We start from the raw sequence: 26120 nt of genomic DNA on the forward strand, positions 1-26120 counted from the left end.
GGAGCTGTCGTCGTTGTAGAGAGACGGCAAAATGAGTGTGCCTATGGCACCAAGTCCATGTATGGGAGGAAGAAGTCAGTGTCTTCCATCTGATGCAAATACCCATTTAAATTTCACAGGAAGATCCAGAATTGTAACTTCTTCTTCTAGGGGATGCTACCTTATGTAGGAGAGCAGGATATTCAACTGGGAGAGAGCTCCTCCTGTTTAAAAAAACAATGTGAATGTCCATATTCACCAGTTTCACGCTCTTGGACGTCAGCCATAGCCTTCTCTAGAGCAAAAATAATGATCAACTGTAATAATAGATACACAGCATATGGACCTGCTGTGCATCCGTTACCATGTGCTTCAGAATTTTTGAAAGCCTTTACATTTTTCATAATCTCCATTCAGTTCATTTGGAAATCAACATGAAAAAATTCTCCCCAGAAAACTATTCAGGCATGGTGGTACATGTCTGAAATCCCAGCACTGAGGCAGAAGGATCAGGAGTTTAAGGCCACAAACTCCTTTTCTTACATAGAAAACTCAAGGAAAGTCTAAGCTACAGGATACCCTGTTTACACATAAATAAGAATTAAAAACTAAATAAAGCAATGATCTCATCACATCAAAGCTGTATTTCAGAAACCCAAGGGATTTTATGGTTTTGGAGCAGAGTTTTTTGTTTTTGTTTTGGAGTTTTTTTGTTTGGGGTGTGTGTGTGTGTGTATGTGTGTGTGTGTGTGTGTGTGTGTGTGTGTGTGTGTGTGTGTGAAGATTTGAGACAGTGTTGCTACATATCCCACACTGACTTTAAACTCATCATGTAGCCCAAGCTGACCTGGATTTCTCAGAGATTCACCTGCCTCAATGACCCAAGAGCTGGAATTATAGTGTGAATAAAATAATGTAAAAAATTTTTAATTTTGAAGTATTTTTTGTATTAATATATTTTAATGATTACTTCTCAGTCATGGACACGTTCAAATGTAGAACTGACGAAAGAATACAGAATTGTTCTTCTTACAATACTCATAAACTAGCAGATTTTCATTAGGATTCTGTACATATAACAGTGATTCTTTTCTACACTTTATATAAAAAGTGTCCTTTTTAAAGTCTTAGTTCTTCAAAAGGACAGCTACAATACCTCGTTAAAAATTGGAGCCATTTCATTCTCCGCTAAGAGAACTGTGTGCTGAGAAAATGAGACACACAACGAGCATTAACTTTAAAGATCAATAACGCTGACCTTTCCACAGAGCAGGGGCAGTAGAGCTGCCACAGGAAGCAAAGGTACAAGGTAGGCTCCGTGCTGGCCTCCTGTCACCTTGAACAAGCTACGGTCACCGGAGACGAGGAAGCCTCCATTAGAAACGCCTCCAGAAGATGGGAACGAACACACGAAAAGGGCATTTTCTTAATTCGTGGTTGGTGGGGTTCTACCTCCACCACCAAAACAAACACCAGAGAGAAGAACGAACGAACAGAGCACGTGAGGGGGCACGGAGCACACGCACAAGAAAGATGAAAGCTAGCCAGGCTGGGCCAGGGAGAAGACTCAGTGGATGAAGGCATTTGTTGTCAGCCCCGGCTAGGACCCACATGACAGGAGAAAACCACTCCTGCAAGGTATCCTCTGACCTTAGCATGTGCACTAATGTGCACACACATACACATGAAAAAAAGAAATGTACAAGAAAAACTGAAAACAGAGACAAAAACATAAGAGCATTCAAAGATGAAAAACTGAAGGGAAGTAAAATCAACAATTTACAATAAAAAGGCAAGAAACCCAAACCGACCTTTCGTTTGTTTCGGTGTTTGAGACAGTCTTACGTAGTCCAGGCTGACTTCAAAATCCCCACACGGCCAAGCATGACCTTACATCCTGATCCTCCTGTCACCATAATGCTCCCAAGTGCTAAGATTATAGGTATGTGCCCCGGCCCGCAGCTCCACAGTTATGTTTACTAACCATAATCAATAATTAATAACAATAAACTAGCAATGGTAATTCAAAAACAACACCTTCACCCAGCAATTCTTAAAGCTAAGACTGCTTTCCCAGGCAAGCTTGCAAAACAATGTTAAGGCAGAAACCAAAGAGTGGGAAGCACACTCCTGGCTTTCTTTCCATCAGTGGTTCCTATGCCTGGACTCGCACCCTGCTTTCCCAAGGCACTCACTGTGAGAAGATGACATAATTCTCAAGAAAAAAAAAAAATAGTTGAGCAGATCCGAGATCGAACTAGTCTGACCTTCCAAGAGCAGTCAGTGATACAATCATAATCCCAACACCTCCCCAAAAGCATTTCAATTTTCAATCAAAAATATATTCAAGGTTAGTATAGTAGTGCATGGCTATAATCCCAGCATCTGGGAGGTAGAAGCAGGGGGATTAGGAGTTCAAGGCCAGCCTAGACTAATCAAAATAATGCCCCCCACCCCCAGTGACAGACAGACAGACAGACAGACAGACAGACACACACACACACACACACACACACACACACACACACACACACACACACATACACACACACACCACCTACCATAAGTTTCAATGAAGCTACTTTTTTCCATTTTAGGTCATTGTTACGTTAAAAGTAGCAGATCAACCTACTGGGTACACTAGAAATCGTCTTTTTGAATCCTGTTCATCTTGTTTCTGACATTCACTCTGCCCCCTTCTCCTCTGCACCATCATTTTTAACTTGCCATGAGTTTATCCCTGTAAGTGTTCACAGCTGGATTGAGATAATCACTTTCTATATATAATGCAAGGCCTGCTCTTTAAAGCCCTAGCTTTCCTCAATAGCATTTTAGAGCAATTAGGAAACTTCAAATCAACCCTTCAACACCATTTATTTTACAGATGAAGAAACCAAGCACAGAATGACTATGGCATCTGCCTAAACCATAAGGCAGGAAGCCAGGCCTTAGTCTCTTCAGTACTGAGCTAATGTTTTATGACAAAAATCAGTACAAGGACTTACTAAGAATTAAAAGTGATTGGTGGAAAACTGAAAACTAGCATTATAACACAGCTCTGTCTCTGGTCTAAAATATCCCACATACAAACATGTATATGCATTTGCTGTGTTCTCAGAGAGAGAGCGAAGGGGAGAAGACCAACTGGGACTCTTCCAACTCTTTCAGACAATGAAGAGTCTGGTGGTCAAAGATCAGAGTCTCCATAGCTACTGGATGTTCCACTGAGTGGTGCTGGGATAGAACTGAATCTTTTCCCTTGAAGAAAACCTACTGGTCATGCTGCTGCATACCGTTAATCCCAGCACTCAGGAGGCAGAGGCCAGCAGATCCTGTGCCCGGTTTTCAAAGAGATACCGTTTCAGGGAGAGGGGAGAGGGGGGAGAGAGAGAGAGAGAGAGAGAGAGAGAGAGAGAGAGAGAGAGAGAGAGAGAGAGAGAGAGAGGAGAGAGAGAGGAGAGAGAGAGGAGAGAGGAGAGAGAGAGGAGAGAGAGAGGAGAGAGAGAGGGAGAGAGGGAGAGGGTGTGTGTGGGTGTAAAACTAAGAAATTTGGGGGTAAAAATCAGAAGATAGTTTAAGTTCATATTCTCTTCAGCCCTCCCTCCCTCCTCTTTATCAAACACACAAGCTCACTCTCTCACCACTCAGGGTATTACTTTATAACCAGCATTGACCCTGAAATGACCTTAACTGGTCTGCACATTAAATGTGGTCTTCCCAGCTGAGTGTGGTAACATTAGGGGGCTGAGGCAGGAAAATTGTTTTAGTTCAAGGCTAGCCTGAGATACAGAGTGAGACAGTCTCAAAAAGAAAAGAAAAGAATTTTTAAAAGTGGCTTTCCCTTTCGACTATCACCACCTCAGTAAGGTGTGGTCCGTGCCTGCAATCCACATCTACACATGCAGGAGTCCAGTACTCGGGAGGCAGAGGCAGGCAGATCCCTGTGAGTTCGAGGCCAGCCTGGTCTACAAATCGAGTTCCAGGGCAGCAGGTATACACAGAGAAACCTGTCTCCAAAAACAAAAACAAAAGAAAGAGAGATAGCATAACCTTTATTAGAATTATTCTAACAAGTTAGATTAATGAAAGAAAGGTTTGAATTGTAAAATAGATTTAAATATATTTTGTAATCTAAACATTATTTTTTAAATAGACACCAATTATTCAAGTGTTTTGTTTTGACACAGGGTGTCATGTAGCTGGTGAGGATCTTGAATTCCTAGTCTTCCCACTGCTATCTCACCTCCCTGGTGCTGGGGATTACAGGCCTGCATCACCATGCCTGTTTGTTAAACTGGCTTCACTCATGTTTTGTTGTTGTTGTTGTTTGTTTGTTTGTTTTTAAGATTTATTTATTACCTATACAGTGTTCTATCTGCATGGATGCCTGCAGGCCAGAAGAGGGCGCCATATCTCATTACAGATGGTTGTGAGCCACCATGTGGTTGCTGGGAATTGAACTCAGAACCTCTGGAAGAACAGCCAGTGCTCTCAACCGCTGAGTCATCTCTCCAGGCTGGCTCTACTCATGTTTAAGAGTATTTTTGGGAGGCCACACATCCCTACCTGAATCTCCTCTGTACGTTTAAATATTATTATGGTATGCCATACCTTGAAGGCTGGTGAAGACAAAGATGAACGAGCTCACTTCTAGGAGTAAATTATGAGTTTTAGAATTAGTAGGCACAACAGTAAGAGAGTATCACACACTTACTGTCTTAGATCAGCAGTTCTCAATCTGTGGGTCAAGACCCCTTTGGGGGGTCAAAGGACCCTTTCACAGGGGTTACCTAAGACCATCGGAAAACACAGATATTTACATTATGATTCACAACAGTAGCAATATTACAGTTCTGAAGTAGCAATGAAATACTTTTATGGGGGGGGGGGGTACCACCACCTGAGGAACTGTATTAAAGGGTCACAGCGTTAGGAAGGTTGAGAACCACCGTCTAAGTCTATTTTCTGATTCCATAACAAGATGTCTGGAACTGAGTAATTAAAAGAAAGTTCCTGGGAAGTCCACAATCAGGTACCCAAGTGTGGTGAAAGCAGAACGCTGCATCAGCACATGGTGGAAAGGGCAGGTGGGGATGGATGCCCGGGGAAAGTGGGAAGGGCAGCCTGACTCTAACCAACCACTCAGGAGAATGAATCTGATTCCATAGGAACGATATTCATTAACTCAAATACTCTCTTAAAGGTTCCATCATCTTTGACATTCATGATCACATTTCACCAGGCATTTTGGAGGCAACAAACTACACTCAAAGCACAGCAGTTGTCGATAGACTCTTACAGTGGGGTGTCTTCAAGGTTACTTACCTTTCACAGTTTAAAGAGTTAGAGATGTGAGAAAATGCCATTTTCTTCCAATTCCCTTCTAACGCATGGAAAAGTAGTACCCATCCTTCTAACTTTTCTACTATTCACACAAAGCTCATTTCTCACAAAATCTAATGCTCACTTTGCCTCTCCATTCTCTAGACGTTCTTGATCCTCTAAACTGGAGTTCACCCTGTAACCCAGAGGCTGGCCTGGAATCATCAAAATGCTGGCCTCAGCCTTTCAGGTGCTAGGACTACAAGAGTGTGAGAGCCTTGGCTCTTCATCGTTCCTCTCTTTTAAACTATTGCTTCATGTAGGTTATTTTCTCTCCTTATCACCAGCCTACACTTGTATTCAAAAACCATACATCAAAAGGCCTACAGCAACGACTCAAAATCATTCTTTAGAAGATTTTTAAGTGTGTGTGTGTGTGTGTGTGTGTGTGTGTGTGTGTGCGTACGCGCGCGCACAGCGCGCGCAGGTGTCCAAAGGCCAGAAAAGGGTATTGGATCACCTGGAGCTGAAGTTGCTGGCAGTTGGAAGCTCCTGACTTGGGTGTTAGAAATTACACTCAGTTCCTCTGGAAGAACACAGACCACTTTTAACTGCTGGCCCCAGGTTCAAAATCTTTTAAGATGAATCAGAAACATCCTCAAGTTTCTGACTCTGTGGTGGGGATCCAGCCCAAGGCCTTGCCCATGTTAACTGAAGCAAGTGCTTTCGCATTTCACCACACTCTTAGCCCACCTCACCCCCTCTTGTTTTTTATTTTCTTCCTTTAAACTCTGTTTATTTATTATCTCTAGTGGAAGGGAGCACAAATGTTGAAGGTCCAAGGACAACCTTCAAGAGTTGGTTCTCTCCGTCCACCCTCCGAGAGCAGGGGTTTCACAGGACCTTAAGGTATGCTAAAGGAGCCATCTACGTTGGCTCCCCTCACACAGGTCTATCAAGAAACCTGGAGGACCCTGATATAAATGGTAACCTTAGAAAGGGCCTTTGGAAGGCACTGGAGCATTCTGGCACTGAGAAAATGAGAGTTCCAGACAGAAGGAGATTCAAAAAGGAATGCTAGTGTATGGATTTTACCTATTTCAGTTTGTCTGACCAAGGTGACCAGCCCCAGCTAGAGATGAAGAGCCAAGCTGATCAGATGAGGGGAGTGGTACTTGACTGGCCATAAAGACACCCAGATGGCTAACCAGGCCCACAGTGCACACTGTGGGGACAAGCAGGACCTCTTGGGGTTTATCAGGGAGAGAGGAACCCCACTCAGGCTTCAGATGTGATGTAGATTCTTCCTAAAGGCAGGGAGCAGGTGGCAGTGGCCCCTCCTCTACTTGGTGACCACTGGAAGGACCCCAGCCAGGTCCACCGTTGGATGGTTGTCATGTCTGTGGGAATGCTGGTGTGGCTGAACCCCCAGCTCCTGGAGTGGTGAGGAGCTTTGGGCAGCCTGGAGGACAGCAATAGGCAAACCGTACCAGCAGCTGTGACTGACTTTATGGCAGGATGCAGGGCAGGTAGCAATCTAGGTAGTTCATGGCCGGGGAAGACTTCCCCTCACAGCACCGCTCCTCCTGCACCTCCAGTATCAGTGTGCCAGCATCTTCCACGTGTGCATCTCTGGCCATTCACACTGGAGCATGAAGCGCTGGGCATGTTGTGCTCCTCCAGGCACAGCAAGCTACAGGATATGCTGGGTCCCTGGACAGATGCTCTTCCAGAAACAGCCAAGGGTCTGCCCAGCATGGACTGCCATAAAGGGTACGCTAGCAACACAGCAGCTCCATACTGAGGCAGTTTACAGGTAGAACAAGACTATGGGCTTGTGAACCCTTAACACAGAAATCACAATTCTTAAGTTGGGTGTGGTAATACAGATTTGTTATGCCAGCACTTAGGAGTCAGGGACAAGAGTATCAAGAGTTCAAGGTGGCCAGGGATAGGGGTACATGTAGCACGAATATTAACAGGTCTTATTAATAAAATCAAACCTGAAGCCAGGTACTGGGGTGAACGCTGGAAGATCAGAGAAGCAGAACAAGCCACAGCCACCTCACCTCGCCAATTCCTCAGCTGATTCTGTTTCCTCAGACTGGAAGCCTCTCAGCTGAACTGCTGCTCCAAAGCCTAAAAGCTTAACCAGCTCTAGTTCCTGGTTTTCACACCTTAAATACCTTTCTGCTTCCTGCCATCACTTCCTGGGATTAAAGGCGTGAGTCACCATGCCTGGCTGTTTCCAATGTGGCTTTGAACTCACAGAAATCTGGACAGATCTCTGCCTCCTGAATGCTAGGATTAAAGGCGTGTGTGCCACCATTTTCTGGCCTATATGTCTATCTAGCGGCTGTTCTGTTCTCTGACCCCAGATAAGTTTATTAGGGTGCACAATATATTGGGGGACACAATATATCACCTTTAAATGCTGCACTTTGGAGGCAGAGGCAGCAGGTTGATCTCTGTGACTTCTAGGGCAAGCTGGTCGACATACCAAGTTCTAAATGAGCCAGGGCTACACCCTGACATCAAAAAGAGAGAGAGAAAGTCACAGTCACCCTTGGCTGCACGCACAGTTTGAGACCAGCCTGGTCTATTGGGCAACATGCTATCCTGCCCTGGAGCTCAGGAGTGAGGAGGCAGGAGGCGGACAGAACTCTAACTCTTAGATGCTCTCATGCCTCAGATGATCCAATTCCCTCCCTAGTATTCTCTTTTTCACACATTTTCCCCTAGGTACAGTGAATTCTTTCAGTTCCTAGCAAAGGCTGAGTTCCCTTGCTTTTTCTGAGTCATTAAACAAGATGCCCTGACAGAAATATTCCTTTTTCCTTCAGCTCATGTCAACTTCTTTGGATCCCCTCACCTGCTAGGTCAGCAAATCCTTATAGCATCCTACACTCCGTCCTATTAGGAATTCCCACAAAGTGAATTTCAGTTGGAGAATTAGTAGTTTACCCCGGCATCCCTTCCCTCCTGCATACACACAAGCTCAAGGAGGCCCGAGCATGTATCCACCTAGCTCCTACTCAGCTGTCAGCTCCTGTAAGGTGATTTGCACTCAAACTGATTTCTGCTCTTGTAACGGTGACTTATTTTGAACCACAAAAGGAAACTTATTACTGAAAAGGTAATAGAAAGCTAGGCATGGTGGGTGTATGCCTATAACCCCAGCCATCAGGAGGCTGAGGAAGGAGGACTGCAGTAGGGTCAGTGCCTGCCTCTGCCAGAGGACTCCATCCTGAGTTACAGAAACAATCCTTGTCTCAAAAACTAACAAAATAAATTTATAAAACAAAGCTAGAAAAACACTAGAGATATTTTTCTTATCTTTTAATTCTTAGAACTGAGGATACACCATTAAACTCAACCATCTGGAAGCTTTAAAGGGAAAACAAACACCTTCACAAGACAGATTAATATCACAAATTCCTCCACATTCCTATCTGTTTATTATTATTAGCTGAACTTAGTACACTGATATCCAAATGCTATGCAGTTAGGGATAATGTAATCTATAAACCTAAAGGGGCTTGTTGTCTAGTTTTTGAAACAGGGTTTCAGGTAGCTGAAGATAACCTCCAACGTGCTATGCCGCCACAGATGACTCTGGACTTCTCATCTTCTTCCCCCCACCTCCAGAGTGCAGGCAGGCATATGCACCAGGCCTGCTTTATACAGTGCCGAGGACTGAATGCTAGCCAAGCACCCCACCAGCTCCATCCCCAACCTCCATTATCCAAAGTTCTTAAGAGAAAATGAAATTTAGATGTAAGACACTCAGATGGGGTAGCTGCTCGGATTCGTACTAAGCCACAGACAATCACAAATTATGTAACACTAGTTATATTTAACCAATAATTATCATGCAAACTTCTGCAAACTGTTCTACAAAATCTGACAATCTTTAAAATGGAAAGAATTCATTCACCAACTTATTTCTCTAAAGCATGGTGCCAGATCAGCACAGCATCAACCTAAATAGGAAACAGAACTAACAGAAATAATCTCATGACATATTTTAACTAATGCAGCAGAATTTACATCCATACAGAGGTTACCTCAAGCAAGGCATGGGAACACAGGCCTATAATCTGTAATCTCGGCCCCTTGGAAGTGGAGACAGGAGAACCAGGCGGTCAAGGTTTGAGAACAGCCTGGAGTACACGGGACCTTGCTCACAAAATAAGACAAGACAAAACAAAAAGTCACCTCCATTCAAAGGAGCTACATTTAGTTGTTGTTTTGTTTTCTGAGACAGGGTTTTATGTAACCAGGCTGGCCTCAAACTCCTGACCCTCCTCTCTCTGCCTCCAGAATGCTCTATTATAGGCAGGAACCACCATGCCCAGCCAGACTATTCCTCTTTAGAGACTATTCAAGCTGCCAGTGCACAAAGCAATTTTAAAACGACTCTTATCATCACCTTATAAGAGACACCAGAATACGTGTTCTTCCTCTAGTCCTGCTTACATTTAACTAAAACTGACAATTCTCATTTTATTTCCTAAGTGCAGATGGTTTGCTTCAGAAAGAGTTCTTCTTTTTTCCAAACATCGAACTTATTCTCAAAAGATCTAATTTACCACACAGAATATATGTGAAAATAATGAGGTCAAAAGCACTATGAGAAAGTCAAAAGAGCTGGGAATGGTGGCATAAATCTTCAATCCCATTCTTGGGAATCAGTGGTCAGGCTTGGCTACTGGCAAGTTCGCGGCCAGCCTGGGCTCCATGAGGTCTTGCGTCACTAATCACCTCCTGTATATAAGCTCTGGTTTATCTATTTAAAAGCTGGTCACATTTGTCTTTTGGGCACAAGTCAGAGACAGGTCTAACAGCTGACTTCTAATTTTCCTGCTGTAACACAAAACAACCTCATTACAAACTACAGATTATGAAAGGGAACAAACTGTAGAAATAAAATGTGATAGTCTAATGTACGAACGTGGTTCAGAAAAGTAGTGTGGCACACTAAAAAAAAAAAAAAAAACGTGTTCACAGCACAAAACAGGTCAAGGTTCAACTTCTCACTTGGCCCCTTAGCAGCTCATGACCAAATGTTGCACTTAAACATGGTCTATAGAAACTGAAGTAATTCCATTTGTAAAATGGCAGTAACATTGATTCCAGAATTGTTTTAAGAATTACGTAGTTTAGCACATTTCCTGATATGGATTCTAACCTCTAACATCTTCCTCAAAAGACCCCCCAAGGCCATCGGTCCCCAGTGCTCTTCCTTACGAAGACCCAGAGCAGCCAAGCGGTTGTCAAGGGCACACATTTACTCAGAACGGTGACACCCTTCTGGCAGGACTCTTATTTTCCCAGTGTGTCTGTTTTCTGAATCAGTGTTGAAATGATGGGTTCCTCTGGCCTATCACAGAGGTCTCCATGAGTAACTCAAGTCTTCTTAAGGACTGTGCTCACAATTATGTGCTATAAACCACAAATTAATCATTTAGTTCTATATAGTAAATGTTTAAATGTTTTAAAAGATACATATTTTAAGTGAAAGTCAAAATTCACCTGGCTCTACATATTTCTATTTTCTTGAAAGTTTTTTTTTCTAAGAAAAATATTAACCTTGTTTTGACTTGAGGAACTAGAAAAAATAAATGTGTTTCTCATTCATTAAGTATGGCAAACAGTTATAATAAACTTAGTTACCCAGTTTCCCACAAGTAAAAATTCATACCCATACTTAAGTTGAAAATCTATTAATAAACAAATCTTGAAATGCAAGATCTAATCTTAATTCAAAATAGTCTTTGTAATTTTATCACTAATATTCTACTCCAAAAACAATTTCTTCAGACTTGATAAAGATTTAGAATGGCTTTCTGATTTGGCTATAAAAGAAAAATATGTAGTTGAATACCTACCTAACCCTGGCCTAGATGTTCCTTGGTTTTAATTCTAGGTATAAATTACTACAACCAAAGTACTCATTATCTTTAATTTATAATGCAAGTAAACAAAATACTTAATTACACTTGTATATGATGACTCAAAAAAGATCTAAGAAAATCAACACAACGTTTACTATTTAAATTAAGAATAACTACCAAAAATCAGCAATACTGGAGATGACAGTTATACTCACAGTCCATTCCTAAAAGAAATTCTGATCAGCCTCACGGGTAGAAAACTTGTGGTGAGAAACTCATGTCATTTTATTACTACTGTGTGCGTGATGCTGGGGAGGGAGGGAGGGAGGTACACACGTGTCGCAGGGCATGTGTCAGAGGGCAACTTTCAGGGGGTCATTTCTCTCCTTTCACTGTTTGTGTTTGAGAGATCAGAGCCGGGGCAGACTTGCACATCAGGCACTTTTAGCCACTGGGCAGTTCATCTGCCCTAAGTTAATTATTTTGGCAAGAATGTATCTTCTGTATTCAATTAAAATCACAAAACTATACTTTCAGTTGAGAAGTCTGAAGAAACTACTATCATCAGTTACAAAGTCCTCCAAAGTAAGCAATAAGCCACAGCTTACGAGTTAGCACACTGAAGGAGGCATCACAAGCTCTCAGATCTCTAGGTTCTAAGCACTGCTCCCTCAGAACTTACAGCTCCTTTTCTGTGGCTCGTGTTTGGGTTGTGGTGGTCCTGGGGATGAAACCCAGCACTTCACACCTGTGGCAACCACTCTACTTGTTGTGCTTATAGTTTTTATTTTTGCTTTCTTTAATTCCTGTATCTTTTCTCCAAAAAGAAAATGAAAATCAGGCAGGAATGCCGACACCAAGTAAAAGAGTCTGGCATTCAAAGGCCTACAGCTCTACTAGCTAGCTACCTCCCTTTTAACCTAAAACAAAGCTGCCAGAGGACAAACTCGACTGCCCTGATTCCAAATGCTTCATCCAGAACTCCTACTCAAAAGAAAAGCCTAACACAGGTAACAGTTCAAACACGGTAGAAGGGAAGGATGCCCAGACCTTGCAAACTCTAGGTCAACCAACCATCACCAGGAATCAAGGGAAAACTAAGCCTGAAAAAGAACGATTACAAAACCACAAACTGACCACAGGGGATAATGCTAGTACAACATAAGTGGGAAAGAAAATCTGTTGATTAACCTCAGGAAAAGGCTACGAGTGGGGGCCAAAGGAAGCCCCTAAACACAGACAAGAATCACAAGTATGAAAGGAAAAGTAAGACAAGCAGGATCATTCTAAGAACCCAACAAGCAAGCAGGAAAACAGCAGCATCAAGGACACAGTAGACAGGCATTTCATCAAGTTGGGAAAGGCCTAGGATCCAGACTGCAACGGCAACTATGCAGAAGAAATTCATGTTCCACCTTTTTGAGGATGGAGTAGTTTGAAAACACAAGTCTATAGCCAGGCTCTGTGCTTCACAGGCAAGAGGCAGGGAAGGGAGTTGGATATAGGATGTATCGCCACCAAAACAAACCCCCTTTGATGAAATTCATTTGCCCAGGTAAAAGATCCCGGCGTCTTGGAGTCTTTTAGCTAGACACTCACCGACAATGTCTCAGTAGGGTACCTACTAGTATCTGTGAAAGGGAAAGGCCCTGTGAATGTGGCCATGACCAGAGCAACAGCTAGATTCTAACATTATATTCTTACAAAAAGTCCACAGCCATCCTCAGCTGTAAAGTGAATTCAAGGAAAGTGTGGACTACACGGGCCCCTGTCTCAGAAAGAACAAAAGTGAGCTGAGGACATGGCTCAAGAGCAAAGAACAGGTGCTGAGCAAACATGAGGACCCCAATTTGGATCCCCAGCATCTAAGAAGCCAGGGAGTGTGGCCTGGGCTGAAGGGCCGGAAACCCGAAGACTGAGACAGGAAGACCACTGGGGCTTGCTAGAAAAACAGAAGGAAAAGTTCTTCAAATAAAGAGGGTGATTCTTTGTAGCTTAAAATGTCTTTTTCCGGGCTGGAGAGATGGCTCAGAGGTTAAGAGCACTGACTGCTCTTCCAGAGGTCCTGAGTTCAATTCCCAGCAACCACATGGTGGCTCACAACCATCTGTAATGAGATTTGGTGCCCTCTTCTGGCCTGCAGACATACATGCTGTATATATAATAAATAAATAAATCTTTAAAAAAAAAATAAAAAAAAAAAAAAAAATGTCTTTTTCCTTCAGGTTCACTCTGTCTTTAAGGCACTGATTCTCTACTGAAAGTGACCTCACTTCCCCCAGGAGACATTTAGCAATGAATTGAAACATTTTCCAGTTGTTACAATTAAGAGAAGTAATCCTGGAATCTAGTGGGCGCAGGCATGGGGTTACGCATTCTCTAATGCACAGGAACCACAACCAAAAACTTAGCCAGCTAAAATACTGTATGCCAAGATGAGAAATTATTCTTTAAGAAACTCTTCTAGCTTTTAGTTTCTCTTCCTACGTCTTATGATAATGTCTGCATACAAGACAAAGCATTCATGGGCATGGAGACAGTCAGGATTCATCTAAACACAGACTCAAGGACTGCCCTCTGGATCTTCATAGGCCTCTGAGGTCTGGCCACTGGCTCTCAGAGAGTCCATGGCATATGCTATGTGGATGATGTAACACAACATTTCAGCACCACCCACCTCAGCCACCGATCTTACAGATATTCTTAGGACCTCAAACATGTCATCTATTCGATGGCTTACAGCTGTTACAGCATTAGCTACCTAACCCCAAATTCTCAGTAGCTTCCCACAATCAAAATTACAGTCTATTGTTGTGTGTTCCTGTTTAGTGCACAACTTTCTTCCATCTGGAACCAGTTTGTTTACTTTGCAGGTGTTGGGGGGAGCGGGGGTTATAGGTGTGTGTACAATAACACATGGACAACTTGTGTGTGGAGGCCAAGGACAACCTCAAGTGTTAATTCTTCATGCACTGTTCACCTAGTTTTTCTGAGACAGTCTATCTGAGCCCTGAGGCTTACTGATTATTAGGCTAGGCTAGCTGGCCAGTGAGCCCCAGGCATTCACCTGTAATTGAACTCAGGTTCTCAAGCTCTCAAGGTCCTCACGCTTGTGCAAGCATAAGCTAGCTGCCTAAGCAGGCGGCCCTTGCGAGCACTTCACCTGCTAATTTGGGGACTCTAAAGCCTTTGAGTCTATGTCTATTTCCCATAAAGCCACCAGTCTCCAGATCTGGCTTTTTAACTGAAAAGAAAGTTAAAAAAAAAAAAAAGAGCACCCACTTCTGTCACTTCAATCCGGCAGTGACAGCGCACGACTTCTACCACATTCACTAGACGACAAGGAGGAAGACTCTGGTAAGCAAGAATCGGCATCTGCCCTTCCTACCTCTCTCCAGCTGGTCTCTCCCTCCTAACAGCAGCCTCAAGACAAGCTTTGCTAATTTGTTTCCTTCACTTTCTAGTAAAAAATTCCATCTCTTCTCTACTAAGTAAGAACCATGAGAAACTAACTCCCAGGGTGTGTCCACAGCCTTCACATGGCTTCCTTTCCAACCTATCAATTCAGCCTAAATATGCAGTTTCTTCCCCTGTGGCCAGCCCTGGTCGGGGTAGAGATGGTGAGCAGTTCTGAACCCAGCCTGGCACCAGGCCAATGCTGTTCTGCTCTTCTGTATTTCCAAAATAATGATGAGAAGAGAAGGCACTACTAGCAATATTTGTAAAGCATCCATGTGGTACCATTATAAAGCCACGCTATGGTGCACAATGCTGTTTTTCTTTACATCTCAACCGCCCATCTTAAACGGTAGGACGGCCACAAGACACAAAATGACACACTTAGCACACCTGGTTTCTGGAGTCCTTACCCTAGTCTCACTTGAACAATGGACCCAAGCCCTCTAGTCACCAGCTTCCAGCTCATCACTAGTGCTGAGACCAAGCTCCTCTCCCCAGAGGGGCCGCACTCCCACTAGAGACTCCGTAACTTACACGGGGCTGGGTTTCTCTGCAAGACACTAGAGAATGGTATAAACTGCTGCTCATATAAAGCATCTGGCAACCAAAAACCCAGTGCCTTTAGTGGCAGTCATTACAAGTAAATGCAGTCAGCACTTAGATGCAGGACAGATTCCACTGTCAGGTTAAACTTCAAGTTCAAACCCTTCTGGTGGGCTCTACCATCCACACCTCAACCTCTGAGTGTCTTTTAAAGAATAACTTGGTTTGGGAGGGTGGTGGTCCTTGTGAGGATTAGACATGATATGTGTCAAGAAGGTTTAGGATTTCATAGATAGGAGTCAATACACATTAGCTACTATTATTACAAGCAACTAACTATTCCTCAAAGACACCCACAGGAGCTATAATTCCCTTTCAGCCTATCAATTTTTAACAACCCTAAAATAAGAAAGTTTCTTTTTTATTTGAAAAGAGCCAAGATCTAAAACCATAACCCCTTCCTCAGGCTCTTGTTAAAAGAGAAGATTTGTGGTAAACAATTTTTTTACCATTTAGAAACTCAACGTCTATCTATCAAAGTATATCCATTATATATGTATATATATGTGTGTGTGTTCCCAAACAGTAATACAATATATACATTAAAGATATAAATTTATATATTATATCTTATATATATGTATGTATATATATACACACACACACACACACAAGAGGGTTCAAGGGTTCAAGTGAGTATAGGATAAGGACTTTTAGAAACTAAGTGTGCTAAGTGTATAGTATATATATGCATATACATTTACATATATCAGAGTGCTCCACAGACCATGAAAAATACAAAGAATTCACAAAGTATAATAAAGTTTTGAGATTCATAAAGAACAATAAGTACTGGAGCAAAAAGCTTAGCTAAGAAAAGCTGCAAAGTCTGCTAGGGAGAGAGGTGAATGCTGAAGGGCTTGCAAACAAGGACCGAGTTCAGTCTCTAGACCTTGGGCAAAAGCTGGACAGTGGCCGACCTTTACAGTCCCAGTGCTGGGGAAGCAGAATTCAGGACATACGTGAAGCTCGCTGGCGGCTAACCAGTCCAGCCTCCTCAGCAAGCACAACACTGGAATGCATGCATGAGTATATACAAACATGCTCATATACACAAGCACACACCAAAAGAAATGTGTTGTAAAAGCCTATTGACTCAAAAACTACTGAATTCTAGAGTAAAACAGAAAGTAAACATCTTCATGGTTTACACTGATATATCACTAAAAATAGAGAATTTTTTTAGTAAATGTTATTGTAACTTGAAAACTTCTTGTCTTTTGTTTTTCAAAACAATGGACAGAAAAATGTAGTGATAAAGATAATTTCTTTTAAAACAAAGTCTAGGGGCTGGAGGGATGGCTCAGCAGTTAATAGCACTAGCTGCTCTTCCAGAGGACCCAAGTTTGGTTCACGGTACCCATATCAAGTGACTCACCACAGCCTACAAACTCCTATAAACTCCAGGTCCAGGGGATGGACGCCCTCTTCTGGTCTCCATGGGCACCTGCACTCATGTGCACATACCCACACACTGACACACTTATACACATAATTAAACAACATACGTACTTTTTAATTTTACAGGAAAAAAGAAGCCTAAAGGGTCAGATTTCTGCCACTCATGTCCCTTAGTTAAAACTTTACAGTTCTGAAGAATCTAGTATTCCTTGTGATCTGTGACAAGAAACAGTAATACAATTAAGATTCACTCCTACGAGAAAACATTAAGTTTCACTCAAAGACAACTACCTGTGGGGCATAGTGGCGAACCTGTAATGGCAGCACCAGACTGAGGGTCAGGAATTCAATGTCAAACTGGACCACAAAGAATCTGAGGGGGGCAGACACAGACCGAGACAGCACAATCTATCTCAAAAGAGATTACCATTGGTTATTGAGGGAAATCAAGTACATAGGAGAACTCAGGATAACCAGCCTAGTTAGTTCACTAACAGTCCAGTGATAGAGCACTTACCTAGTATACGCAAGGCCCTAAATTTAAATTAATGATACATGAACTAAAATAGTATTTAAAGATCTAGAGGCAAAGAGAAGATTTTACATAATTTTATAATTGCTGAATTTCTCCACATGCTAAATATTGAGGTAGGCAGTTGAAAACACATAATTGCATTCTCCCAACCATCATGTAAGGCAGTGGTTCTCAAGCCGTGGGTCATGACCCCTTTGGGTTCAAATGGTCCTTTCATGGGTGTAGCATATCAGATATCCTGCATATCAGATATTTACAGTTCATAACAGTAGCAAAATTACAGTTATGAAGTAGTAATGTAAATAATTTTACAGTTGGGGGTCACCACAACATAAAGAACTGTATTAAAAGATCATAGCATTAGGGAGGTTGAGAACCACTGATATAAAGTAAGAATATTATCCCACTTTACAAATGAAAAAGCCAGGAATTTGCTCAAGGGGACATTACTTGTTTAAGATATAATCAAACCTCCCTGTAAAATTTTCTGATATTCAGTCCAGTTTCCTTGGTCTAACTGTAATACTGACATTCCTGAAAACACAAGTATTCTGTATGTTCACTCTTACAAAATGTGCTGACTTGTTTTTATTATCATTATTCTTAGGAGAAATAACCACTGGGATGGGAGAAGTTTTCCCTAATGTAATAGGAAAAATAAAACAAAACAAAAACATTGTGTTTATTGTGACATTATTTAAAGTGTGTTTGTGGGTTTTTTGTTGTTGTTGTTTTGTTCTGTTCTCTGACTAATCTGCATCCATTTCCAACATTCTTTTTTACCTTCTTTTTTTTTGGGGGGGGGGGTGAAGGGGGCTGCTTTTTGAGACAGGGTTTCTCTGTGTAGCCCTAGCTGTCCTGGAACTCAGTCTGTAGACAAGGCTGGCCTCGAACTCATAGATCTGCCTGTCTCTGCCTCCAAATGCACATGCCACCACCATCCGATTCTCTCTACTTTTAACTAAGTTGCTAAGGCCAGTCTCTCTTGCTTTGCATTTATGTACTAATTTATAGGGATGGGTAGTGCTTGTGTGACAAAGGACAACGTAAGAAAGTTGGTAGTCTCCTCCCAGCAGAGACCAAACTCAGAACTCAGGTTATCGGGCTTGGCAGCCAATGCTTTTACGAGCTAAGCCATCATGCCAGCATGTTCAGGCTGATCTTGAACTCATTCTGCAAATCAAGTGGGCTCTGACCTTGTCTCAGACTCCCAAGTAGCTGGGATTACACGTCTGCCACACCAGGTCTGGCTTTGGCTCATTCTGTCTCACCCTCTTAAGATACTAGGTTACCTTCAGATACACAACCCACACAAAGCATAACATAAAACTCCTCTTCTCCAAGAAGTTCCCAGATTAAATGACTCCCTTCATCGTCTCACCACTTGTATCTACTCTGAATGACACTATCACACACTCCATTTGTCCTCCAGCCAAGTATCTGGAATTACGTTTTTATTCATACAATAACTGATAAACTAAGTGGACTGCTGCTATTTTGGAGCGTTTTCACTGCTGGTGAACAGCAAAACGGATTATTGCTATTTTGGAGAGATTGCATCACCTAGAATAATAACAAAGGTGATTTTATAAAAGGATAAGGCCTGGGAGTATGAAATTCCAGGCTAAGGACTTCTTCCCCACAAGCTGCCTGACTCACAACATGTTTGGGAAGAAAAATCCCTATTATTATGTCTTCTAGATTCCATCTTTGATTTCATACTTTTATAAGGGTCTGTAATACAGACTAAGGTAGAAAGGATAAATCTACAATCTCTAATCTGGTTCTTATATACTAACATGAGATCTACACACACTAGTCCATATATCTACCTATGGTTCCACCCACAAGAAAACTACTTCAACCACAATTGCTCAAATTAAGTACTCCTGGTGATCTCCTTGCATGCAGCCACCTATATTAAAAGTTTCTCAGCGGTTTGTGGGGTTTTTGTTTAGTAGGTTTGGGTTCCCTTTTTCGTTGACAGGATCTCAAGGCTAGCTGCAAACCGAAGGTAACCCTCCTTCCTCTATCTCCCAAGTGCAGGATCACCAGCAAACACCACACCCAGCACCTCAGTAGCTCAAAGCTGTATTTATGCCCCATTTGTAGATCCTATTTATAAGAATAAGGTATGATCTTATCCTCTACTTTTGATTGCCTGGTATTCCAAGATTATTGTTATTCATGTTTTCAACTCTGGATATAAAACAAATATAATATAACACTTCAAGTTTTGCTATCAGGGCAAATGTTTTCAAAAATAATATTACAACATCTATAAATTCTGTGTGTGAGTTATCGATTGCTGATGGACTAGTAATTACCCAAACCAAGTTGAAACATACTAAGACCACTCAACATTTAGCTAACATCTTACAATTTGTCCCTTAAAAACAAAGATTTTTGTGTAATGGCACATTTTATAAATTCGCAATTGTATCAATTTTTTAAAAAGGCAAATGGAAAGAGAACTTCATCTCACAGGATTGCAGAGCTATCTCCAAAGTAGATTTTTAACTCTCAATTCAAAAACAAATTCAGAATTTTTTAAAAGTTTTCTAAATATATCTAAATTTTATATTTTACTTTAAAAAAAAACTTTAAAAAAATAGATATTTTACCAAATATCTAAATCCTATGAATGTGTTAAGAAACATTCACTTGCTTCAAAAATGTAACAAAAGCAAGGCACAGTGGAACACACACGCAGTCAGAAGGCTGAGGCAGGAGGATTTTGCCACGTTCCAAGGCCAGCCTTAGCTACATAATGAATGCCATGGCCAGCTAGGCAACACAGCAAAACCCTATCTCAGAAAACGAAAGAAAACAAACAAAAAATAAAACTGAAATGGAAAAACATCTGCACAGATGAGACATTCAGTAATGACCACAACTCAATGAAAGAAGTAAACCATGCCCAGTTTTAATTAAACAAGCATTTTTAGGCACCTGTGTTGATCTCTGTGGCTCAAACTGTTCACGTGAAATTTGACCGCAACAACTTAATCTCCATAATTAAAGACCTTTAGGTAGGTCTTAGGTTTCATCTATTCCCTTTACTAACACTTTGAACAAGCATATTGTATTCATTCTACATACTTGCTACCAGAAAGAGTTACAGATTTGAAGTTGGTGGCATTTTTAATAGAGTGCATTTTAAATTGCATGGCCTTTTCCTTCCATCTCCAGCCTGTTTTGTAAAATTAGAATCTTAAGAATCTTACTGCAAAACAGGTTCTAGCAAGCAGAGCAAGATCGCAGTCTCTCTGCATGATCAAATTCAGCGGAAACCCTAAGGGAGGAGGAAATGTAACAAGCAATTTACCTGTTCCTCGCTTGCTCTCTTCAAGAGGCAGAAACTGTTTTAAAAGGTTATCTTAAAAGACCTTAAGTTGCACTAATTTGGGGCTGTTTACAGTGAAATTACTTTAAACAAAACAAAACAAAAAAGCCCTGCCATATCCAAGATATTCTAACACTACTAAATGTTACTTAAGTCTTCCAGCAGCAAAAAAGGCAAGAACTTCATTAAGTTATTTAAAGCAGATATGCTCTTATCATCAGCCAGATAAGTTTTCCCATATGTTTAGAGTGTAACCTAAGTTCGTATTTCTGACGGCATTTAGTTAAAACGAAATTAGGTTATGTTTCACAACGCAGATGTCGCTCATAAAGAAGTGTTAGATGACTTTCGTGAATGGAAAATCTGCATCTACTGTTGCTTCGCATCAGCTGCTCTTGAGTGGGTTGCTCAATGAACCAAAAGCATGCTCCCTATCAAACTCCCTGGAACCTGACTGCACTTTCCACAGCGGTAGCAGCAAACAAAACGGGGAAAAAAAAAAAAAAAAAAGTGCAACGAAGACCCCCCGCCTCGCCTTTTCTCCGGTGTGTGGCAAGAAGGCCACGGGAGAGGTGAGGTTTAGGGAACACCGCGACACTCTCTGCAAAGGCGGGTGCGGTCTGCAGAGCGCGGCACAGCCTCTTCAGGGGCTGTCACAGGAAAACCCCAAAGCCTTGCCTTTAAACCGCCCCGAGCGACGACGAAGCGCCAGGTCGTTCCCCCCTCCGCGGCGCGGGGGGCTTCCGGCGAGCCCCGCCATCGCCCTGTCAAACTTCGGGAGGGGCTGACGCTCGGGACCCAGGACGCCGAGCCGCCCCCGCCCCCCATCCCAGGTCCCCGCCGGGCTTTGTACCGCCGCAGACGCACCTACCGTGGGCCCCAAAACGCGCCACCACCACCCCCACCCCCCCGCCGCCGCCAGCCTTGCCGATCTCCCTTCCACCGGGGACAAAGGAGCGGGAGAGGAACTCGCGGCGCGGGGTGCCCGGGGAGTGTCCACAGCCCGAGCTCCGGATCGCGGGACTGAGGGAGTCCAGTCCTGTCACCACCACCCCCCACACACACAAAGACACGACTCCGCTGGCCCCCCAACTCCGGGGACAAGCGCCACTCACCGATGCGGAGCCCCTGGGGTGGCGGCTCGCCGGGAGCAGGCTTCGGTGGGATCCCGGGGACGCCCGAGTCCCGGGTCCTCGGGTCCGGTGGGACACCCCCCCCTCCCCGCAACTTCGGTCGCGGTCGCCGGCAGCAACCACAGCGAGCCAGCCCCGGCGGAGGGCGCAGGCTAGCTGCGGCGGGGGGCTCGCTCGGGCCGGAGCGGCGCGGGAACTCGGGCCCCTCGGCCCCGCGGGCCAGGGCGGGCCAGGACGAGCGGGCCCTCCCTCTCCTTTTCCTCCCCTACCGCTGCCGTTCCCGGCGGCGGCCAAGTCGGACGCCGCTGCCGCTGCCGCTGCCGCTGCCGCCGCTCGGGCTGCCGCTGCTGGCCGCCGCTGCCGCTACCACCGCCGCCCAGCTGGGAGCGCGTCGCAGCCGAATGCTGTCATCCGCCCCTGACGCCGCCTCTCTGGGCGCCGCGAGCCGCCACCAGCCGGCCCATGCCAGGCCCCGCCCCCTCGCGCCCCAGCCACGCCCCGCCCCGGCGTCCGGCCACGCCCCCTTCCCGTCACGTGACGCCGCCAGGGGCGGAGGCGGCGGCCCTGGGCATCTTTTTTTTTTTTTTTTTTTTTATGCAGACCCGGGCGCTGTCGAGCCTTAGCTGTGCTGGCGTGCTGGCGCGGTCACCTCGCCTCCGCGCGCTCCGCTAGGTCCCCTGAGGTGAGAGGCTTTGCGGAAAGGCCTGGCTCACCTGAGGAGGTCGCCTCCCGACCTCCCCGCCCCGGCTCGGTCCGGATCCAGCCCAGCCAGCCTCGAGGAGGGGGCTCAAAGAGCATTTGGGAACTGCTGCTTCCTCTTTGCAATTGAACGTTCACTGTTGCAAAGGTTCGCTCGTTGGCTGTGTTCCCCCTGAAAAGGTTTGCAACGTGGATTTCAGTCACGCTGGGATGAAAATAGCCTAGCAGGTTTTTGGAGGGTTTTTTTTTTGTTTTTTTTTGTTCCTAGTCATGTTCAGGATCCTCGTGCCAGCTCTTACAGTCATTAAGTTTTACAGTGAGGCCGGTGGGCAGTTTAAACAGATACGTGGCAATTTGGCACTACCTCTCGATTGGAAAATAAAGCCTAATTTATTTTTTTAAGTACCTCAACTCTTACACAAAGATACTTTGGCTTTTTTAACCATGACCCCACCCTGGGAACCCCTCTCCATCCTGTGGATGAAAGCACGAGGTAGATAGAGCTCATCACCGGAGGAAAGCAAGTTACAGTACAGAAGAACAGATACAGGACACTAAGCCCCGCTAACAAAGCAGTTTTCTGAGATAAAAATTCAATCCTTTGCTTTCCCTTCTATTTTAGAACTGTTTTGTTGTTTCAAGTTTACCCAACTCCCGTTACATTGTCTGGACAGGAAGTCGGATGACATCCACATCATCTTCGAACGATACTTCAAAATAAATAGGCCACAGAGTTTGGCCTGTTATTGATAGCTTTCATTAGCAGCTCTAAAAAAAAAATTACAGACTTGACTGGCCATTACGTTGCCCAAGGAAAGAGCAACTGCCTGCCCAGTTAAATGATGCCAGGCTATTGATCTTTCAGGCACGTCTTGAATCAGATATGTTTCAACATTTGAAAAACAATGAGACTTTTGTCATGAAGTGCTGTCCCAATGAGGGAAAGATTCTGCCGTGTCCTGTTCACAAACCTGAGCGACTGTACTTCACATAAACCTAAGTTATGTGAAGTTAGTAACTTTGCAATTTGTTACCAGATCAAATTTGTCACCTACTATCTGAATGGTTTCTTTGTTGTTGTTGTTGGTCAGACCAACTGAAAAACCCATTTCATTTTTTTAAATAAATTAGGTTTCAATAGAATATAATTTAAAAGATAAGAATGCAAAACATCCAAACCAAGCAAAAATTAGTTTGTGGGAGGCTAGAGAGAGAAGCTCAGCAGTTAAGAGCACATGTTCTTGCGGAACCCGGTTTCTCTTCCCAGCACTCACATGGTGGCCCACAGCCATCAGTTCCAGGGAATCCACCTCTTCTGACCACCTCAGGCACCAGGCATGTACATGCAAGCAAAACACTCATATACATAAATCTTTTTTTTTAAATTACTTCCTAAGTAGCTGGATGTGGTAGCCCATGTCTGTAGTCTGCACTTGGAAGGCAGAGGCAGGTATCTGTGAGTTCAAGGCCAGACTGTTCTACATAGCAGGTTCCAGGACTACACAGACACAGAGAGAGACCCTGTATTTAAAAAATAAATAAATCAGGGTAAAAGTGTGCCCCCTGCTGTTGTTTAAATTGCCTTTCTTACTGTGAGCTGCAGTCAAGTCTGTTTAAACAATGCTCCTAAAATATTAGATAACAAGGAAAATACACGAGCTCAGCTGTTTCCTTTGTGCACTGCTTTTACTCTGGTAATTGAGCCTGAAGATTACGACAAAGGAGGCAAATTGCTTTGCATAATTTTTTCCTGCCTCAGCCCCAATTTCTCCAGTTGGCCTTTGGAAATCTGGCCATTTGCTGCAGTGGAACACAGGGTCTGAGAAACACGGAGATCTACATTATGGACATAGCTAATTAGATATGAGGCAAGATAAATTACTCTCTGCATTTCCAGTTCTGAAAAAAAGTGGGTTGGACTACATACTCATTACTAAGAACTGACAACTTTTTTTTTCCTCAGTAGATAATGCAAGAGCAAGAACCGCTCTTAACCACTGAGCCATTTCTCCAGACCCCTGCATTTGTTTGGGGGTTTTTTGTTTTTTTTTTTTTAATTGTTTCTTTAATCTCTTCTTAGACAGGCAAAAAGAAATGTACTATTTAACATACTGAAACTCAAAAACTTAATCATTTCCTGGGAAAGGTAAAACAGTCTCCAACATGCTTCACCAGGATGCCAGTTCATCTGCCAACACCAAGAAAATGTAAATGAACATGACAGACCGTCCCCATCTGCACCTTCATTAACTACTATTCAATAACCCTTGCTCAAGCCTAGACACACAGCACACTTCTTTTTTTGGGGGGGGGGGAGGGGGGTTTCGAGACAGGGTTTCTCCCTGTAGCTTTGCGCCTTTCCTGGGACTCACTTGGTAGCCCAGGCTGGCCTCGAACTCACAGAGATCCGCCTGGCTCTGCCTCCTGAGTGCTGGGATTAAAGGCGTGCGCCACCACCGCCCGGCCACAGCACACTTCTTTTTCTTTCTTTTTTAAAAATGTTTTTTGTTTGTGTTTTCCTTTTATCAAAAATAGATTTTTTTTTTTTCCTCAAATAATGTATCCTGATTATGGTCTCCCTCCCTCTAGTCTTCCCGGCTCCTCGCTACTCTCCGTCCCATCTAATTCCACCCCCTCTGTCTCTCATTAGAGAACAAACAGGCTTCTAAGGGATAATTATAAAATATAGTCCGATAAAACAAAAACTAGCACATCAGAATTGGATAAAACAAACAAACAAAAGGAAAAAAGCCCAAGAGAAGGCACAAGAGACAGAGGCCCACTGGTTCACAACGTCAGGAATCTCATAAAAACACTAAACCGGAAGGGTAAAAAGAGAGCAAAAAAATATATGTGTAAATAAAATTTTTAAAAATAAGGTAAAATTGGGAGGAGAGTGAGGGGAAGATTCCTGACAGAACATTATGAGACAAGGAACCCCCAGGGATGCTGGGGTTCATTTCTGTTGGCTGTCTACTGCTGGGCATACAACCTACACTCAAAAGTTGTTTGTTTCCCCCAGTGAAATCCCTTGGAGGAAGCTAACTTTACATTTCCAAGTGGTTATCAACTGGAGACAGCTTCAGGGTTAGGTATAGGGACATGGGTCCACTTCTTTCAGACCCCATCTCCTGCAGACCTGTGCAGGCCCTGTGCATGCTGCCTCCGTCTCTGTGAATTCAAATGTAAGATGGCCATGTTGATTTTAAAAGGCTTTGTTTTCTTGGTGTCCTTCATCCCCTCTGGCTCTCACAATCTTTCCACCTCCTCTTCTGAGGGGTTCCTTGAGCCCTGAGGGGAGAGATCTGACACCCATTTAGGCTTAAGCGTTCTGAGGTTTCTCACTCTCTACATACACAATGTCTGGCTGAGGGTCTACGTATCTGTTCCCATCTGCTGTAGAAAGAAGCTTCTCCTATGACAGCAGAACAAGGCACTCTTCTAGGAGTATAGCAGAATGCCACTGGGAGTCATTTTATTGCTATGTTGTTGTTGTTTTAGGACAGTAGTATTTGATTGTACCCTAGGTCTCTAGGCTATCTAGACTCAGGTTCTTGGTCATGCTAGCAGTATTAGGTATGGCTTCCATCTCAAAGAGTGTATCTTAAGTCAAATCAGATATTGGTTGGTTACTCCCACAAACCTGTGCCACCATTGACCTAGCATATCCTGCAGGCAGAAAACCATTGTAGATCAGCAGGATGGTAGCTGGGTTGGTGTTTACATTTCTCTTTTGGTGTTGTGCA

The 26120-nt window shown here is 43.5% G+C and overlaps 1 protein-coding gene across 8 annotated transcripts in view; it reads right to left on the minus strand.

Annotated features, from left to right (window-relative positions):
* Window positions 1-22072, minus strand: part of Osbpl8 (oxysterol binding protein like 8) — a 137421-nt gene extending 115349 nt beyond the window's left edge. For 7 of the 8 annotated variants that reach the window (XM_059245548.1, XM_059245547.1, XM_059245546.1 and 4 more), the window contains exon 1: window positions 21658-21789. The gene's annotated coding sequence lies outside the window, so the exon portion shown is untranslated. Of the gene's footprint in view, window positions 1-21657; window positions 21790-21944 lie in introns of those variants that run through there. The other variant, XM_059245543.1, reaches the window with a different exon arrangement.
* Window positions 22073-26120: the final 4048 nt, after the last annotated feature.

The sequence above is a fragment of the Peromyscus eremicus genome, chromosome 18 (assembly GCF_949786415.1).
Source record: "Peromyscus eremicus chromosome 18, PerEre_H2_v1, whole genome shotgun sequence".
Lineage (NCBI taxonomy): Eukaryota > Metazoa > Chordata > Mammalia > Rodentia > Cricetidae > Peromyscus > Peromyscus eremicus.